The sequence below is a fragment of the Ursus arctos genome, unplaced genomic scaffold, assembly GCF_023065955.2.
Source record: "Ursus arctos isolate Adak ecotype North America unplaced genomic scaffold, UrsArc2.0 scaffold_6, whole genome shotgun sequence".
Classification (NCBI taxonomy): Eukaryota; Metazoa; Chordata; class Mammalia; order Carnivora; family Ursidae; genus Ursus; species Ursus arctos.
In genome coordinates, this window is record NW_026623078.1 from 15,456,878 (window position 1) to 15,476,779 (window position 19,902).

The 19,902-nt window shown below is 41.1% G+C and overlaps 1 protein-coding gene across 4 annotated transcripts in view; it reads left to right on the top strand.

Annotated features, from left to right (window-relative positions):
• The window catches only part of LYN (LYN proto-oncogene, Src family tyrosine kinase), a 117,845-nt gene that overhangs the window by 25,230 nt on the left and 72,713 nt on the right, over nucleotides 1–19,902 (top strand). Inside the window, exon 1 of one of the 4 annotated variants that reach the window (XM_026516461.4) lies at nucleotides 7,234–7,715. The exons of 2 other annotated variants lie outside the window; for them this stretch is intronic. The gene's annotated coding sequence lies outside the window, so the exon portion shown is untranslated. Of the gene's footprint in view, nucleotides 1–7,233; nucleotides 7,716–19,902 lie in introns of those variants that run through there. One more of the 4 variants, XM_026516463.4, reaches the window with a different exon arrangement.

A 19,902-nucleotide genomic window follows, 5' to 3' on the forward strand; every position in this document is an offset into this window, starting at 1 on the left:
GTAAGCATTTTGATTAGAGAGGATTTGGATGTAAAATGGCATCATATCCAGTGAATGTTTTATTTTTTTTAAAGATTTATTTGTTTATTTGAGGAGGGCAGGGGGAGAGGGAGAAGCAGACTCCCTGCTGAGCAGGGAGCCCAAAGTGGGGCTCAATCCCAGGACCCCAGGACCATGACCTGAGCCAAAGGCAGACACTTAACCGACTGAGCCACCCAGGCGCCCCCAGAGAATGTTTTAAATTAAAATTGGATGTATTCTTGGGGTGCCTGGGTGGCTCAGTCAGTTAAGTGTCTGCCTTCGGCTCAAGTCATGATCCGAGGGTCCTGGGATCAAGTTATGTGTTGGCCTCTTGCTTAGCGGGGAGTCTGCTTCTCCCTCTGCCTGCTGCTCCCCATGCTTGTACTCTTTCTAGTTCTCTCTCTCTCTCTGGCAAATAGATAAATACAATCTTTTAAAAAATTGGATGTATTCCATGACTTTTTTCTTTTTTCTCTACCCATTCTTTTCTCTCTCTGTCTCTCTCTCTTTTTTCCCCTACCCCTTCTATTTAAATCTTTTAGGTAAGAATTTTACCAAAAATTCACTGTAAAGTATAAACAGTAAAGTTTATGATGTCATTCTCTTTCCAGAGAAACTCACATTTTAATAGGGGACAAAGTATCACCTAAGTCAAATCAGTGTAAGAATTACCTGTATTGTTGGCTATAGATGCCCTCATCCCCCGTACAGATGCTAGTTCAGGGGTCTGGCAAGCGCGGAGCCCAAGAATCTATTTTTAACAAACGTCCAGGTCATTCTTGTGAACAGGCAAGTCTGGAATACACTGGCTTGAGTGAGAGGATTAAAGGTGTCATAGCAGAATTCCAGCTAAGGTAGAGGAATGAGTGGAGGAGTCTTTGGAGAGGCTGGAGGGGAAATAATTGCATTCAAACGATTTCATTAGTTATAGGATTCAGCCGAATTTATCGGTGTCTTCTCGTGGGCTTGACAGTGTCCTGTACGCTGAGGACACTCGGTGGAGTAAACAGTGAAGTGAGGGCTGGGCCTGAGATGGGCGGGTTGAGGACGGTGTTTCTGCTTCTGCTTGCGGGTTGAGGACGGTGTTTCCTGCAGGGCATGGGGCTCCAGATGGGTGACTGGAAACAAGGAGGAGGCTGCTTGTAGAGTGTGGTATTCCAGGGAGGGGCAGGTGCCCAGGCACGGAGGAGGAGGACGAAAGATGAAAGGCTGCAGGGTACTGGGTGTGGCTGATCTGTAGGATGCAGTGGGAAGGGGATGAGTGGCCTGTAAAACCAGGAAGGTGGGTCACTGTGGACGGAGCTTCTTTCCAGGCTCTGAGGAAGGAGGAAGCAGAGGGGAGAGAAAGAATCGTAGCTGTTTTTGGAAAGACACCTGGGCCAGCAGCGTGTAGCATGGGGAATGGAAGGTGGTGGTGAGTGTGTGTGTGTGTGTGTGTGTGTGTGTGTGTGTGTACGGGGTGATGGGGAGAACGGGAACGGGAACGCAGGAGGAAAGAAGGCCCAGTTGGAGAGTTTTTAGTACAGCTCTGTGAGGCCGAAGCGGGTCCTGAAGTAAGCCAACAAGGTTCAGGTGCTCACTCTAATGGGAATGGGGGAACCCTGAGTGTGTGCTCACAGGCAACCCTGCTGCCTCCATAGGCATTTTATGTATTTAATGTGAAGTATGCTGAGATGACCGCATACTTTTGGGTACACATGTTTCCTTAAGATGAGAGTGAAAAAGCAAAGGCGAGAATGTTCCGATTTCCTGACATGAGATGCGCTCAGTTCCTTTGAAGTTCAGGGAGGACCGACTGCGTGGTGGATCAGGCCCCATCAGCTGCCCTCACCAGGCCCTGGGGAGACGCTGCTCTTGTGGCCATCTGCATGCGCCCCCAGGAGCAGTCTGAGCTCTTGGGAGCCTTCCCTGAGGCCTCTGTTGCCAGGACCTTTGGTGGCCATCCAGACAACGGAATCACCAGGGCGACTGTGTTCCTTGTACCTCCTTCCCACCGGCCTCAGTCTCCCCTTCTAGACGTGAGGATACACTGCTTCAGAATGAAATCCGGTAGCTTGACCTACTTCGTAAAATAAGAAGGATCCAGGAAGTGGCTATTCTGTTAAGTCCCCCGTTCCTGTTCATTTTGTTTGTAACAGTGAAGCCACGTTTCAAACAAACGCAGAAAAGGTGAACAACGCTAATGGATTTGTTTCCAGTGGGATTCAGGGCCCGCTAAAATTGAAATGGGCTCTTCGCCATCTGTTTGTGTGCCTGAAGTTTCACCTGCTTTGAATTAGGATAATTTAATAAAGTCCAATTAGACTGGGAGAGTACTAATGGGTTTGTTAATTAGATGAAAAAATTATGCTTTATGATACTTGTACTAAGCGCGGGGTGAAGGCTGAGGCCATACTCTGTCTGAAAGCCCTATTAGCTGTTCTTCTATCTGTGTCTTATTTAATTCCTCCCACGCTGTGTTGGGGCTGTCTAGTCTCCGGCATTCTAGAACTGGGTGCTGCAACTCTTTCTGTTCTTTGCCCGATCTTTTGTGAACGTACGCTCTGTGATTCCAGATCCCCTCAAGCCTCTGATATCAAGATTTGATTATATTAACTATAGTTTGTTTCACTATATTTTATTACATCCAGTTTCTTTGAAAATCAATACCTCTGTGAAATGCAAACCAAACGCTGAAGTATTTGAGGTTCTAGACTAAGTCCCTGAAAGCTGGGCTTCTGTTTGCTCACTTTGCTGTGTCCAGGTTGCTGGACCTTGAGCATCAAGGTCTGTCAGATAAGGAGATTGGACTAGTTAGTGGTTCTGGAGCTTTAAATGTTTATTTTATAATTGAGCAGATGAGAGAGAGAGAGAGAGCCCGCTTGCATGCACAAGTGGGAAAGAGGGGGCAGGAGCAGGGGGAGGGGTAGAGAGCAAGGGAGAGAGAGAATCTGTAAGGAGGGTCCCTGCTCAGAGCTCACAACCTGCCCTGGGTGATCTCATGACTCTGAGATCATGACCTGAGCCTAAATCAAGAGTCGGGACGGGACGCTTGACCGACTGAGCCACCCAGGAGCCCCAGTGGTTCAGGAATTTTTGCAGGTATAAGAATCCCCCGGAGGGTTTGCACAAACCCAGATGTGGCTCCACCCACAGAGTCTGATTCGGAAGGTCCAGGTTGGGCCTGAGCGTTTGCATTTCTTACCCATTCCCAGGAGGTGCTGAGCTTGCTGGTCTAGATTGACACTTAAAAAGTCTTCTCCAGCTCAAGTATTTTGATTCTGTGTTCCTCTATAAAGCATCAGGTGGGACCTTGTCACATTTCTCAGAGATGATGGTGTCTGCCCATTTCTGCCCTCAACTTCACAGGTGTTTTCTGAAATTACTCCTTCTTGCTCCTGCAGATTTCTGCCAGTCACACTCCTGGATCCTGTTTCTCAGCTCCAATAGCTCACGTCAGCCACTAAAACACCCATTACCTGTCAGCATCTAGAGGCCAAGTCACACCGCATTCACAGTGTGCAGCCACCCTGGGGTGGACAGTGGTGCCCGCTGGCCCTCACTTCTGTAGTCTGAAGTGGGGACTCTTGAGGGGGTTTGTGTAGTACACCCTGGAGAGCACATGGTGCTAACCTAACACTGCACATCGCAGCTCTGGCTCCACTGCTTACTGTTTCCATCACCTTGGCAAAGTCTCTTTACCTCCCTGAGCCGCAACTTTCACATCTGTTAAATGGGATTAATAATAGTATCTGAAGGATTGTTTTAAGGATTGAATGAAACAGTAACATGTGAAGTGCTTGACGCAGTACCAGGTACATAGTAAGTGTTAAATAGATGTTAGCTTTTATCAGGTATGGTCAGCAGCAATGTTTGGATGGGAAAACATGTTCAGCATGGATTAGAGATGATGATAATACAATTACCCTGCATAAACCAGGCACAGGCTTTTGAAATACTACTCATTTCACCATTAAATGGGGGAAAAAAGAGACCTTCTTCTTGCTTAAGTCTATTAAAATTTTCTTTATTAATAATTTAATTCTCTGTACTTAAAAAGAATGTGAAGCAACACTACCAAAAAAAAAGACATTTAAGGATAAAGCAGAACATAGATTATGATTTCTAAAATAAATGGATATTCAGTAAGCATGTACTTACTGTATTTCACAAGCTCTAAGGCAAGCATATTTTTACATCTTAATACCTGTGAAATCACAGTTAAAGGCATCTTAATAATTGGAAGGGTAGCCATTCTGTTTTGTTTTCTTTTTTAAGATTTTATTAATTTCAAGAGAAAGAGAGCACACAAGCAGGGAGAGGGGCAGAGGGAGAGGGAGAGAAAATCTCAAGCAGACTCCACAGGAAGTGTGGAGCCCGATGCGGGACTCAGGCCCACAACCCTGAGATCATGACCTCAGCCAAAATCAAGAGTCAGATACTTAATCAACTGAGCAACTCAGGTGCCCCCTGTTTTGTTTTCTTTAATGGTACATAAAATAGTGATGTAAAAATCAATAGTATTTTAGGTTCAGGAAAACATAACACTTTGAATAAATCAATTTAGTAATTCTACTTGAGGTAAATTATTTCTGTGATAGTCCCATTTGTTAGCTAAGTCTTAAGAAAAAAATTTTATCAAGTGGACCATTGGCTAAAGAAGTACTGGTTTTAAAGGAACATTTTATTTTGGTTTTTGAGGGCAGAAAGGGAAAATAATGGAGAGAAACACTAGGTGTGTTAAACATTAATGTGCTTTTAATATCAGTAAATTGCAAGTGATGAGGTTGTGTTTCCAATGTATATTACTAAACAGTCCTATTTCTTCATTTAAAAATAGTGCTTCTAGGGGTGCCTGGGTGGCACAGCGGTTAAGCATCTGCCTTCAGCTCAGGGCGTGATCCCGGAGTTCTGGGATCGAGCCCCACATCAGGCTCCTCTGCTATGAGCCTGCTTCTTCCTCTCCCACTCCCCCTGCTTGTGTTCCCTCTCTCGCTGACTGTCTCTATCTCTGTCGAATAAATAAATAAAATCTTAAAAAAAAAACAACTGCATCCTTTATAAAAAAAAATAGTGCTTCTAAGGCTAAATCTTCTACTTCTTCTAGACTTTGTCAGATTACTTTGGGTGATTTTGAAAGATTTATGCCTGATTTCCAAACATAATACCACTCTGGAAGGATGTAGAGAAAAATGTAGATCACAGAGCAATGGAGACCTATATTTACATCATAGGGCAATGATGTAGACTCTTACCCTGGAACAATTGTTCTGGATGGGTATCCTGTCTTTGATGATGATTCCTGAGCACCAGATGTTAAGGAAGATATAAATCCCTCATCATGTAGTGAATTTCCCAATGCCCCACCCCAGAGAGAAGAGCAGAGACCGATCTCTATCTGGCTCTATCCTAGAAATGTGGGAATAGTGACTGCCCTGGAGACTGTGCAGAAAAATTACTGCCGCAGGCGGTGTGTGCACGCATGAGTGTGTGTGTTATATCAGAGAGAAAACTTAAAAATTATCAGAGAAAATTTAAAAATAAAAATTTAATTTCAGGTAATGGTTGAGGTCAGGGGGAGTTGTTATTTTGAAACTGCTCTTTTAAAAGTTTTGATATGCTGGATATACTAATAATATTTTGTCAAACTTGGAAGTTGTGGGAGTGAGAAAGGAGAGGCTGGCGCTAATGAGCAGGTGACATGAACTAAAGAAAGAAGGAAGGGAAAAGAGTCTCCTAAATCCGCACACACTGGGTAACTGTCCTCCATTAATACGAAAACATGCTCGACTCCTTGGAGATAGCCGTGTCTTACAATATTTGTGCCTCCAGTGTCTCTCTTATAGTGTGTTCAACAAATGAAAATGATCCCAGGTGCATGGATGCATAGAACTTGAGCTGGAAGATGGATATTTTGTTTGACCCATGTGTTTTACAAATGAGGAGAAGGTGTAGGTCCAGGAAAAGTTACGGAATATATTTGGGATACTCAGTGGTCGAGACTTTAATGAATTCCTCAAAATATCTTGATTTGAAGTTCCATGTTTGTCAAAGACGATTACATAAATAAGACCAATTTAAACTAAATTACCTATTAGTAGAAGTTTGTTGGGTTTCCATGGAGACCTCCTTTGCCTAGCTTAAGCAGAAGTGGGGAATTATTGGAAGGAAGCTGAGGCATTGCCCAAAATTGCCCAGAAGGAAACGCTGAGCAAGGAAAGCTGTGGTGGGAAGGAACCTGGGTGGCCTTGGGGCACCTTGAGTGTGGTCTGCTCACACAGGCTTGCTGACCAACCATCCCATCCCTCCCTCTCCTGTGACCCTGTGTTTTCTTCACTGTACGTACCATCACCTACCAGTCTTCCATTTACTTGTTTGCTTCTGGAGATTTTAAGATACTGATAAACAGGCCTAACCCCCCGGGATTCTGACATACTGATCTGGGCACTTATTTCTAAAAGCTCCCACATTGTATTCTAAGGCATGTACAAGGTTAAGAATCCTGGCCTTACACATTGATAGAACAAATACAAGTGAAATGCTATAACCACTGCAGCTGAAAATATTTATAAAAGAATTAAGAATGAGAAATCTAGAAAGGATTACTAAGGAATAGCAAGGCATTTATTTGTAGATAACCACACGTGAGTGAAATTGACAAAAGCCCTCTCCCATTGAGTGCTTGCTAGGTGCTCTGGGTGTATTACTTCTGTTGGCCTTCCCTACAGTGGCAATATCCTTATTTTCCAAATGAGTCAATGGAGACTGAGGCGTTAAATAACTTCCGAAGGTTGACCAGTAGCTTGGGATTCAAGCTCAGCCTGTGCCCACAGTTCTCAGACAAAGGCAACCACTGGGCTGAGAGCACAAAGATTCTGAGTGGCCTCTCTCCCACTTCCCGAGTGGGACGATGGGGGGCTGCAGCGAGGATCCTTCACCTGTCTGGAGGTTGAAACAGCCAACAATGACATCCCTGACAGGATGGCTGCGGAATGTTGGGATACACTGCCAAGGGAGAACACATTTTTAGTAAAAATGCTGGGCGAGAAAGAGGATCTCAGTTATTGCAAGAAAAGCAGAACATGCTGGGCATTCAGGGTAATTAACGGAAATGTGAAGAATGTGAGTGAGTGAGTGAGTGAGAGCCTGAACCTAAAAGTGGTTTAGTTCAAAGAGGAGAAAGAAGTGGGGGGGCTGGGGAGGGGGTATGAAATTTTGAATTTTGTCTTTTTAGGAAATTGAGATACTGTGTAGTGTTTGGTAAGGAGAATGGGAAACATAAATATGAATAGTCTGTTGACACAGTGCTTTTCATAAAGATAACAGAATAGAAGAGACTTCACTGAAGAGTCTAGAAAGCCTCCCCTCTGCCTGGGTGATTTGGAAATGGACTGCTTTTAACACAGAGGGATGGACGACAGGCCTCTGAGGGTTCTTGAAGAAAGAATCTGTAATCCTTTTGGGTTTAACCATTAGGCAAATTTAGCTTCCTGGTTTCAGAAAGAGAAAACACACCCACAAAAAGAAAAACCCAGGCCCGTGGGAACAAGTAACTTCCTCCTCCTGGGGCTGTTTGAAAACCCTAATCTGCCTGTCATGAGTCCCTTTCCTGCTCAGCATGAGGCTGGCTGGGGAGGCGTCCAAGAGGCAAAGGGGTAGTGGGCAGAGAGAGCACGCCAGCTTGGATAAGTAACTGAATACACTTTGGCCGAGAGGTAGGTTTGGAACGTGGTTCTCAAGGCACAGAGACTGGTGAGGGGCAGCTTTCTAATGCTGTGTGCTCCTGGGGGGATGAAGGACCTGAATGACTGTGCCGAGTGCCCCCTCTTTGCTCCCTGCCGCCTCTGTCCTTCAGTCTAACTAACACATCTTGAAGCCGAAAAATTGAATTCTTCATTTCTTACTCGCTTGGTGACAAAATCCGAGAAAAGCCGAAGCCGAGTGAAAAAGAAATATCTGCAAACACAGAACTCGTTTCCTGCCAAGTATGAGTGTGTGCTGCAAATCCAGTAAAGTGATTTAGCAGATTAATTGATGGGAGCCCCGTGCGAGTTGGGGAAAGGTCTACAGTCTGGGCTGCTTAGATTTTAGTAAAGCAAACGGTGGGTAAGAATTGAGGTGGAGAGGAGGGGGTTCACTAGAAGTTATCTGGGGTGCTGTGAAAATTGGAGTGGCTTTTGTTGTGAGTGGAATCCACATTCAGGAAGACTCCTTAACAATTTTTATTTAACGATTTTGTTTGTGCTTAAGGTTGCAGGAGCCTTTGTTCACTTAAGTATGATAATGTCACTGTAATCTGGTGCTCCTTGTTTTAGGGGTCAGGGAGGGAAAACGGAAAGTAACACATTGTTCACTTGTTTTGGGAGAAGCATTTAACAGATGCTATTTCATTTAATCCTCACGGCAACCCTTGAAGGAGGAATATTATTTACATTTTATAAACGAGTAAAGTGAAAATGAAGTTTAGTTGAATAACTTGCTGCTGACGTTCACATGGCTATTAATAAACAGAGGAACCAGATTGGACCCAGATTTCCTTATCCCAAAGCCCTTTGCTACTTCACTTCAGAAAAATTATTTTTTTAATGGAGAGATTTTCAGCCCAAATTCTTTGAATGGTCACAGATTCCCAGTTCATACAGGCATTTTGGTTGTTTTCATGGTCTAGATACGTCTGAGACTAAAACAGTTTTGGGGACTAACATTTACTGATCACCTAGTAAAAACCAAATAAATATGGGTAATTAATTTTACTTACAGAATTGCTTCTGATTGGGATTTCTAAGTTCAACTTTAACTGAGTAAATGGTGTTTTATTGCTGACTCAGTAACTGGGTAGTGGTTCTGTGTGAGTTTGGGTGGTGGAAGCAAGTTGTCTAAGGTGTCTACAAAAAGGCGGAATAGACCGTTTCTGCCCTCAAGGAATTTCTAGTCTAGGCGAGGAGAGCTATACACAAATTCACAGACAGGCAGTATAAGAGTTACGTGTCAATATCAAATAGTACTGTAAGAGATGTCTTGGGGCTTGCGCCTAGATTCCAAACTGATTATAGAGAGAAGAAATCAGAGGGAGAGAAGGATGTACCCTGAGGGGACGAGGCAAGATTGGGTGTGAGTTAGGTTTGGGAGGATACACAGGATTTACCTATCTGGGTAAGAGCCAAGATGCCAATCGAGGCAGGTTCATGCTGCTGTGTCAGTTCATACCTGTGTCCACCAGGGAGTCTTCCATTGGGAATAACACAGGTGATGGTGAGGTAGACTGTCGCCAGGCTGTGAGGGGCTGAGTGGCAAATTAAATATTTGAGATTTTATCTTATTGGCAATGGCAGTGGGGCTGATGGCAGTATTAGAGGTGATGGTATAACACTAATAATTATAAACACACATCTAACATTTGTTGAGTGTTTGAACTGCCCGGTGCCCTATTCAACAAATGAACATTTATAGAACACTTCCAAGTGCCCAGAACAGTTCTCTGCTCTGGCAATACAACAATGTCCAGAACTAACAAAAATCCCTGCTCCTGTGAGGAGAGACAGACCGATGATAAAATAGGTCTTGTAATCTGAATTCTTGTCCTAATGCTATAGCGAAATGGAAACAGGGAAGTGGGCAGGGTGGGGATGACTGAGAGGACATCGCCATTGTAAGACTGAGCCCTGCATATGTGTATTAACTCACCGAATCCGTGAAATGATAGCGGATGGTCTGAAGAACTTTGAATATAGAGTGACATGAAGATATTGTAATTGCAGAGATGAGCAAAGAGTCGGGGAAGGACTGATGCCGTAGGGCCTAGCTAGAAGGCAACTGCAACGATCAAGACTAGTTTTCCCTAAAATGTTATGATGTTAGTAATTAATATCATGTAGGGTTTCGTAGAGAAAGAAGACTCATGTAGGAAAAACCACCAGAATACACCGTTTTTCTGATCCACGCCTCTTCCTCAGCTTCGAAACCAAGCACAATTATACTGCAAAAGGGACAGGGCTTGGTGTGGAGTTGTTTCTGCTGCATAAAGTGTGACATGGAGGTCACAAAGATGACAGAGGTTCTAAGCCTGGGTGAGTAGGACGTGGAGAAAAAGGAGATTTCGTTAAGAAAAATGGAAATTCAACAGAATATCTGTCATGCTGTTTCCACGATCTGAAAATTTCCGACATTAATTGGGGGCATCCTCTTGCATATTCATACTGAGAATCAGCGGTTTCTCCTTACAACGGGGTAGGCACGATGAAGTTAAAGGTGGTAGGTTCCTGGTGCCGGGAGACCTCGCCTCGGCTCCCCGGTACGCCTGGCCCGTGGCCCCACCCTCGGCTGTCCTTCCGCCTCACTGCTCAGCCTGACAGCTCCCACCTGCTCTGTCCTAACCTGCCGTCTGTTGCCGCTCACGTTTTTAACATTGCTGACCCTGAGTGTGTCAGTTTTTCCATGGCCATCCTAGAGCAGAAGACACCACAGGGTTCCATTTGTTAGGTCTAACCAATTTAATGTATATTTGTTATAACCACTTTGCACCATTTGAAAAAATAGTACACACACACTGAAAGCAAAAAATATTATTTTCATGTTATTCTTAAATGAACACACAGTTGTGCTCATTTAAGACGTGTATACCTGTGTCGTGCAGCCTCTCAACTTTTGGAAATGTATTTGGGCACACCACCCTTACTTTCTGTTCCATGTTTATCTTCATGTTTCTGTTCCATGTGATACTTCCTTTTTATCACAGAACCACAGAAAACCCTGTTTCCCACAGATACAAAGTTGTTGAAAGGAATACAGTACAATCTAATGTTGAAACTGAGCTACCTTGAGCTATTAGTTCTCATGGTGTCCAACAGATGTCATTATGTTTCCCTTGAAAATTTGAAATATCCCTTTTAGCCAAACTGTGAGTTTGCTACGGCACCCTGGGTGCCTTGGCACACGGTTTGGGAACTGTGGTACAGGCCTGTTCTCTACCATATCTGTTTCTTTTCCTCATCCTTATGACACTTCTTGGCCATACCCATTTTAATTACAAAAGTAACTTTAGACCCAGCCATGGCCTCATCTCCTCTTTTGCACTTGTAGACTCCTGGCCTGAGTTTAAGGTGACTCTCTACAGTCCACTCCTGATACCTTACACCACACTTGATAAGTCACTTCTTTGTCTCCAAACTTAGTCCAAAGAATTGTTTCCAGTCCTCCTTCTTCCTCACATCTTTTGTGAATAAAATCATGGCCCTGGGACCTCTGGTCTTCTGGTTTAGAATCATTGCCTGGCTTTTAACCATCATACTTTATTGACCACAAGCTCACATGGGTGCCAGGCCATGGGGAAGACGGGCTTCCCATGTCTTCGGCTCTCTTGAAAACATTGTGAGTCCACCACAGCCCCATGGGGAGGAGTGCTGTTACTAGTCCATTCCTGTCCGAGGAGACTGAGGCGGGCTGACACCAAGGCGTTGCGGCAGGACAGAACATGTGGGTGTTACTCGTCTCCCATGAGTAGAGGTAACTAGTGTAAATGAGTGGCTCACCATGTTCGATTTTTCATTTTACAGCCATATTTTTATAGAAGTAAAACACTGTAGCCTTTTTTTTTTTTTAAAGATTTTATTTATTTTCAGAGAGAGGGAGCACAAGCCAGGGGAGCGGCAGAGGGAGAAGCAGGCTCCCTGCTGAGCAAGGAGCCTGATGCGGGACTCGATCCCAGGACCCTGGGATTGTGACCCCTGCCAAAGGCAGAGACTTAACCGACTAAGCCACCCAGGTGTCCCCACTGTAGTTTTTTAAAAAAAAAAACAAACATGGTTATTTATTTAGAGAATGAGAGGGAGAGAGAGAATCCTATGCAGACTCCCTGCTGGGTGTGGAACCCGATGAGGGGCTTGATTCCACAACCCTGAGATCATGACCTGAGCAGAAATCAAGAGTCAGATGCTTATCAACATGGATGGGACTGGAGGAGATTATGCTAAGTGAAATAAGTCAAGCTGAGAAAGACAGTTATCATATGGTTTCACTTATATGTGGCACATAAGGAATAGCAGGGAGATCATTATGAGAAGGAAGGGAAAAATGAAGGGGGGGAACAGAGAGGGAGACAACCATGAGAGACTATGGACTCTGGGAAACAAACTGAGGGTTTTAGAGGGCTGGGGGGATGGGCTAGCCCGGTGATAGGTATTAAGAAGGGCACATATTGCATGGAGCACTGGGTGTTACATGCAAACAATGAATCATGGGACACTACATCAAAAACTATTGATGTACTGTATGGTGACTAACATAACATAAGGAAAAAAAAAGAAGTGTTGGATGCTTAGCTGACTGCACCACTCCGGCACTCCAACACACTAGCTTTCTGTAGACAGACATTTTGTCAATGGAGAAAGAGAAGAATAAAAACTGACCAGCCATAGAAGCATTAAAGTGCTTTTATTTCTATTTTAGTTTGATTTTAATATTCTTTACAAACTTTTTTCTACATATGTAATCATAATGTATATAACACCGATCTTGCTTTTTTTTAAAGTTACGTTATAAACATTTTTTAAAAAATTTAGGTACATAGTTCTTTTAGCCATCCTTAAAAAAATTCTTAATCACCATCAAGGTGATACTTGCCCATAATTTGAAAACCAAAACAGCTAAAAAGCTTTAACATAAAACAGCAGCCTCCTACCCCATCTTCCTAACCTCCCCCATCCAGTTTTACTCACTAGATCAACCACTTTCTTGTCCTCAATTTCACTGGCTCTGTAATAGCCCCTTAAATGGACCCCATCATTTATGTACCTGCTACCTGGCCTATTTTTACCTGTTTGACTTACTAAACTATCCGTTGACGGTGGTGGTTCTGTAGGATTACTAATTGCTGATAAAATCCTGTTCACTGTGCAAATGTATATGAGTAAACTCAGGGCTACATTATCAGATGTACTTTGCCTTGCCATTTTTATATGCCTAACTCACTTTCACCTTTCATTTATCATAAATGGCCATAGGCATATTGTTAGGATTCACAGCTTTATTATTAAACATTACTAGAGCTCCCATCTTTTACCAGTTATTTTCCCAAGCTAATGTTGTAAAAGTTTAGGAATTCAGCTGAGAAGATTTAATGAAGTTCTATTGTATTTTATACCATAATTATTAAGGCAGGTAACAGCCTGCCCATGATGATTGAAAATTTTAGGGTGTCAGGAAGGAACATAGTATACGGATGTATGCAAACTTTCTCAACAGAAATAATTTAAGGCAATCGCCTTTTCAAAATCGAAGATCTGTTTTCTGAAATACAGACTCAAAAGTATATGGTACCTATCCTGTACAATATACTTAACAAATTAATAGATTACTTTTGGGGGGCAGTTTTAGGCTTACAGAGTGGTTTATTGAATGGAAAGTACAGAGAGTTTCCCAGGTAGCACTCACCACCCGCCAGCTTCCCTAAAGTAGGAACATCTTGCATTGGTGTGTAAATTAGGAACATCTTGCATTGGCATGGTACATTTGTTACCACCGATTTGTTACAACCGATTGGTACATTATTATTACTGAAAATCCAGTTTTTATTAGGTTCACTCTTTGTGTTGTACATTCTATGGGTTTTGACCAACGTATAGTGACATGTATCCATCATTACAGCATTGTATGGAATAGCTGACTGCCCTAAAAATCCCCTGTGTGCCACCTATTTATCCTTACCTCCCCCTAAACTCCTGGTAAGCACTGATCTTTACTGTTTCCAATAAACTGCTGTTTTGTTTTGCCTTTTCCAGAATGTCATATAGTTGCAATCATGTAGTAAGCAGCCTTTTCAGGTTGGCTTCCTTCATTTAGCAATAGGCATTTACCTTTTCTCCATGTCTTTTTGTGGTTTGATGGCCCATTTCTTTTAATTTATGAATAATACTTTCTGCATGGACGTTCCATCATGTCTTTATCCATCCGCCCAGTGAACTACTTCTTGGTTGCTTCCAAGTTCTGTCAGTTATGAATGAAGTTGCTAGAAACATCCATGTGCATGTTCTTGTGTGAACTTAAGTTTTCACTTCATTTGGGTAAATTACTGAATCATATGTTAAGAGAAAATTTGGTTTTGTAAGACACTGCCAAGCCACTTCCAAAGTGGCTGTACCATTTTACATTCCCCCAGCAGTGAATGAGAGTTCCTGTCACTCCACATCTTCAACAGCATTTGGTGGTGTCAGTGTTTTGGATTTTTGCCATTCGAATAGGTGTGTGGTGGTACGTACCATTATTGTCTTAATTTGCAATTCCTTCATGACGTGGTGTTTAGCAGTCTTTTCAGATGGTTATTTACCATCTGTATATCTGCTTCAGTGGTGTCTATTCAGATCTTTTGCACGTTTTTAACTTGGATTCTTTGTTTTCTTATTATTGATTTTTGAGAGTTTTGTATCTTTTGGCTACCAGTTTATTTGGATTTTGCAACGATTTTCTCCCAGTCTGTAGGTTGTCTTTTTATTTTCTTCAGTGTCTTTCACAGAGCAGTAGTTTTAAATTTTAACGAAATCCAATTTACCAATTTTTTTCATGGATTATGCTTTTGGTGTTGTATCTAAAAGTCATCACTAACCCAAGGTCATCTAGATTTTCTCCTGTGTTACCTTCTAGGAATTTGATGCTTATGCATTTTACATTTAGTTCTGTTATTCATTTTGAGCTAATTTTTGTAAAAGATGTAAGATCTGGGTCTAGGGTAATTTCTTTTTCATGTGGACGTCCAGTTCGCCATTTGTTGAAAAGACTGTCATTTCTCCACTGAATTGGATTTGCTCCTCTGTCAAAGATCAGTTGGCCATATTTCTGTAGGTCTATTTCTGGGCTCTCTATTCTGTTCCCAATAAACTTTTAAATGAACTTTTTGTTAACTTCAGTGAAAATAAAATACCTTTTCATAAGAAGGGGGGTAGGTAGAATCATTCTTCCTATTTCTTCTAGCTTTTTCTCATGAGACTAGTTTATATTGAAGTATAGAGTCTGGCTGATAATTTTCTCATAAAAAGTTTCTGGGTCAGTTCCAACAAACTCCAGATCTGTGTGTGTGTGTGTCTTTGTGAGTCTGTGTCTGTGTGTACAGGCGGAGTGACAGACATCAACTGCACAAGATTTCTGGCAATGCCCCTGAAGTTTTATAATTTGATATTAAACCTGTCTTGCAGTGTTGACTGACAAAGCGTTTTGTTCTACCCCAATCTGTAACAGAAAACATACTTTAAGGTCATTGCCAGTAATTAAAACATCTGATTTCCTGTGCAACTTTCATCAGGGGACATTTGGCAGTGTCTGGAGACATTTTTGGTTATCACCACTCGTGACGAGGCGGGGAGAAGGGTGTTACTAGCTTCTTGGGTAGAGGTGAAGGATGCCGTGAACTACCCTACAATGCACAGAACAGCCCCCACAACAAATAATGTTTGGGATTTGAAACGTCAGTAGTGCTGAGGTTGAGAAATTCTGTTGTAGAGCAGCTGATTTATTTATATCCATGGCATGTTTTCCTCTTTGCTTTAAGCTCTAGAAAACCTACATTTTTGTAGATTTACAGCCTACATCTAACAATTGTACCAAAACTTATGGTGTGCTGTAATATTCAGCTTCCTTTAGATGTCTTGGGCTTAGTTGCACTTTCTGTCTGATTTCATAGTAGTCTGCATTATGTTGCATGCACTTATGTAAAGCTGCCTTAACTCTTAAAGTGGAATATAAATATGTAATTTTATATATTTCTGAATATATGTGGCTGAATTCTTGATCACAAAAATCTGACACTAGACGCAAAGTCGACATTTCTAATACTTCTTGGTTATACATACATAATCAGACTCTGCTTTTCATTTCCTCGTCTGGTCCTTTAAATGACACACTTGATACATAAGTTTCTATGATACATAAGTTTCCATGAGCTCATCTTGTTTTCAGTGTGTTCCCTTTTATTGTTAAGAGAAACAAAACCAAAAAACCCCATTGTTTCAGCAATCCCCTGTTGTCTTCCTCTGTGTGAAATTGCTCAACTAAGAGTTATGCAAATCGGGATCAGCCATGTAAGTGAGGCTTCTTACTGCACATTGATCCAGGGGAATGTCACCCATCTCTGGTATATTTGTCATCAGACGCACACTGGCCATAAGAGGGTCGGGACCCAGGCCTTCCCTCTTAGCACTCAGCCCCTTGCTTAATTCCCTCTAGCCAGACCAGCTCCTTTTCTGCCCCTCACCTCATTCTAGTCACAGGACCTTTGCACAGCCTCTTTCTTCCACCTCCAACTCCCTTCCCTGAGACCTCCCAACTTTGCTAGGAGTCAAAGAGAAGGGGACATCGCTTCTTCTGTTCACATAAAGGCCTGCGTGGCTGTCACCTCTTGAGACACCTTGCAGAGCCCTTGCTGTCTCTTCAGAGCCCACTTAAGTGCATCTCCTGGATGTTGAGCAGTTTTCTTTATGTCTAGGAAAAATCTTCATGATTGACAATTTATTTCTGTTTAAATTCTTAGCAAAGACTATGACTCCAGCTGCAAGCTCTCCAAATTCTTTACTCCCACAGATTATCAGAGTTTGGAAGATCTTAAGCCATGGGTTCAGATTCTCTTGTTTATTCGTTTGTTTCCTATGCTGTATTTTTCATCCCTGGGATTTATTCCTTTTATCATTGGAATTTAGTACCTTTTAATCTTCTTCACCTATTTGGCCTATCCCCCATTCCCCCTCCTCTGGTAACCACCGGTTTTTTGTATTTATGAGTCTGTATCTGTTTGTTCATTTGTTTTATTTTTTAGATTCCAGGTGTAAGTGAAGTCATACGGTACTTGTCTTTCTCTGACTTATTATTTCACTTAGCGTAATACCTTCTAGGTCCATTTATGCTGTTGTGAGTGGTAAGATCTCATTCTTTTTTATGGCTGAGTAATATTCCTCTGTGTGTGTGTGTGTGTGTGTGTGTGTGTGTGTGTGTGTGTGTGTACATGTGTACCACTTCTTTATCCATTCATCCACTGATGGACATTTCAGTTGCTTTCATATCTTGGCTATTGTAAATAAAGAAGCAGTAAACAGAAGGGTGCATGTATCTTTCTGAATTAGTGTTTTCATTTTCTTTTCCCAGAAGGGGAATTGCTAGATCATATGGTATTTCTATTTTAAGTTTTTTGAAGAATCTCCATACTGTTTTCCACAGTGTCTGCACAAATTTACATTCCACCAGCAGTGCACAAGGGTTCCTTTTTCTCAGCATCCTCGCCGACACTTTTTATTTCTTGTCTTTTTTATTTTAGCCATTCTGATTGGTGTGAGGTGATATCTCGTTGGGGTTCTGATTTGCATTTCCCTGATATGATGAGTGGTGTTGAGCATCTTTTCATGAGTCTGTTGGTCACCTGGATGTCTTCTTTGGGAAAATGTCTATTCAGGTCACCTGCCCATTTTTTAATCAGATTGTTTGTTTTCTTGGTGTTCAGTTGTAGAAGTTCTTTTTATATTTTGGATATTAACCCCTCATTGGATATATCATTTGCAAATACTTCTCCCATTCTGTAGGTTGCCTTTTCATTTTGTTGATGATTTCTTTTAACGTGCAAATACTTTTTAGTTTTATGTAGTCCCAATTGTTTATTTTTGCTTTTGTTTCACTTGCCTGGAAAGACAGAACAATATTGCTAATGCCATTGTCCAAAAGTTTACTGCCTATGTTTTCTCTTAGAAGTTTTGTAAGATTTCAAGTCTTACATTTAGGTCTTTAATTCATTTTGAGTTTATTTTTTGCATGGTGTAAGAAAGGGATCCAATTTCATTCTTCTTCATGTAGCTGTCCAGTTTTCTGAACAGCATTTGTTTAAGAGACTATATTTTCTTCATTGTATATTCTTGCCTTCTTTGTCATAGATAAATTGACTATATAAGCATGGATTTATTTCTGGGCTCTCTATTCTGTTACATTGACCTATGTGTATTTTGTTTTAAATTTCTATTGTTTTAAATTTCTAAAAAATGTTTTCCATTTTTGTACAAGCATATATATATATATATATATATATATATATATATATATATATATATATATACTGCACCACCCAGGTGCCCCTGTACTGTGGATATCTTTTTATGTCTCTCTCTCTCTCTCTCTCTCTGTCCCTCTGCCTGTATACACAAACACACACATAATATTTTAATAACTACATAGTATTCTTATGTGTTGATGTATCATCTTCTAGGTAAATTTTCCAAAAGTCAGTTGCCTAAAGGCCAATCTGATATATTTATCAAATATTCCAATTTACCAGAAGACTTGTTTCTTTTAACTACTTGAATATTATGTCTATTTTTTTAAAGTATATTCATTTTTTAATGTTTCTCCTGCAATTTTTCAAGTGGCATATCAACCTTGTTTCTGAAATTAAAAGAATAAAAATTAATTTAATTTAAGCTTAAACTTAAGTTTAGAAGCATTAGAAAGAAATCACAAGTGACTAAAATATTCCCAACACATATGACATGCTAAGGCAAAATTAGGATGTGTTCACCCAGCAACTGTTTGCAAAACCATTTGACACAGAGGGATAAAACCACCCTGAGATGTGGAAGGGAAGTGAGGATGTGTAGAGAAATTTCTAGAAGGAAGCAGGAGATTTGCACCTTAGCTGTAACAAAAATGTGTCACCAGGGTTGATGAATTTTTAGAAATTAGTTTGAAATCCTAAAAATGTAAGGATGAGTAAAGTAAGGAATGAACTAGGAAACTACAGAAACAACCATATCTCAGAATACACTTAAGCTACTTGTTACAATTTTAAAAATCATGTCTGTAATATTTTCATTTTAATCTCTAAAAGGTAAAGACTCATGTTTTAAATATAAATTTAATACCATTATTATTAAACATAGAAGTGATGATAATTCCTTATCAAATATCCAGTAAATGGTCCAATTTCTCCAGTTATCTTATAATTCTTTTTAATAATTAAGCTATTTATTACTATCAACTAATGTTACTATAGTCCTAAGAAGATTCAACAATCCTGTTTTTAAAAATAGAACATTTTGGGGGTGCCTGGGTGGCTGAGTCGGTTAAGCATTCAACTCTTGATTTCGGCTCAGGTCATGATCTCAGAGTTGTAAGATCAAGCCCTGAGTCAGATTCTGTGCTGGGCATGGAGTGTGCTGAAGATTCTCCTTCTCTCTCCCTCTGCCCCCTCCCCCTGCTTAAAAAAAAAGAACATTTCTTAAAAGACATCATAGAAACTTTCAAAAGCTTTGAAAACAATTACATTTGATAAGAATTGTTATACACTTAAGCTATTAAAACCATTTCAATTAATACAAATTATAAACTTAAGCTGTCCCACAACAAACAGTTCCACAATAAATATCCTTTTCTAAGGTGTAACTGACCAGTTATTTTCATAGAAACAATGTATAGCTAGAAGTGGAATGTTAAGAAGTGCTCACATTTTAAAGGACTTCAATATGTATTGTCAAGTTAAAGATAGTATCATTTTCTCTCTCATGCCAAGCCCAACCATTTCATTTTATGGTGAGGAAATTAGAGCTGAGAGAAGAAAGTGGTTTTGTCCATGATTACAGAACTGTCATGGCTGGATCTAGCAGCCCTGCTTCCCAATTCCTAATTTGCTGCACCTGTCATTATCCACTGCCTTCTTCCAGGCAGGGACCAAATTACCCTTCAACTTCTCTGCTCTAGATTCCAAACGGTCAAGCATTTGAACACTCACCTACCTATTTAATTGTCTTTTTTGGACTCACCGTAATAAATGCCGTGGCTAAAATTGTACTGGCTTATTAGGGTGCTGATAAATGCAGTCAATTTGCTCTTTTTATGCATCCTTATTTCAGAATATCACAGTATCAGCTTCACATTAGTTATGCTACA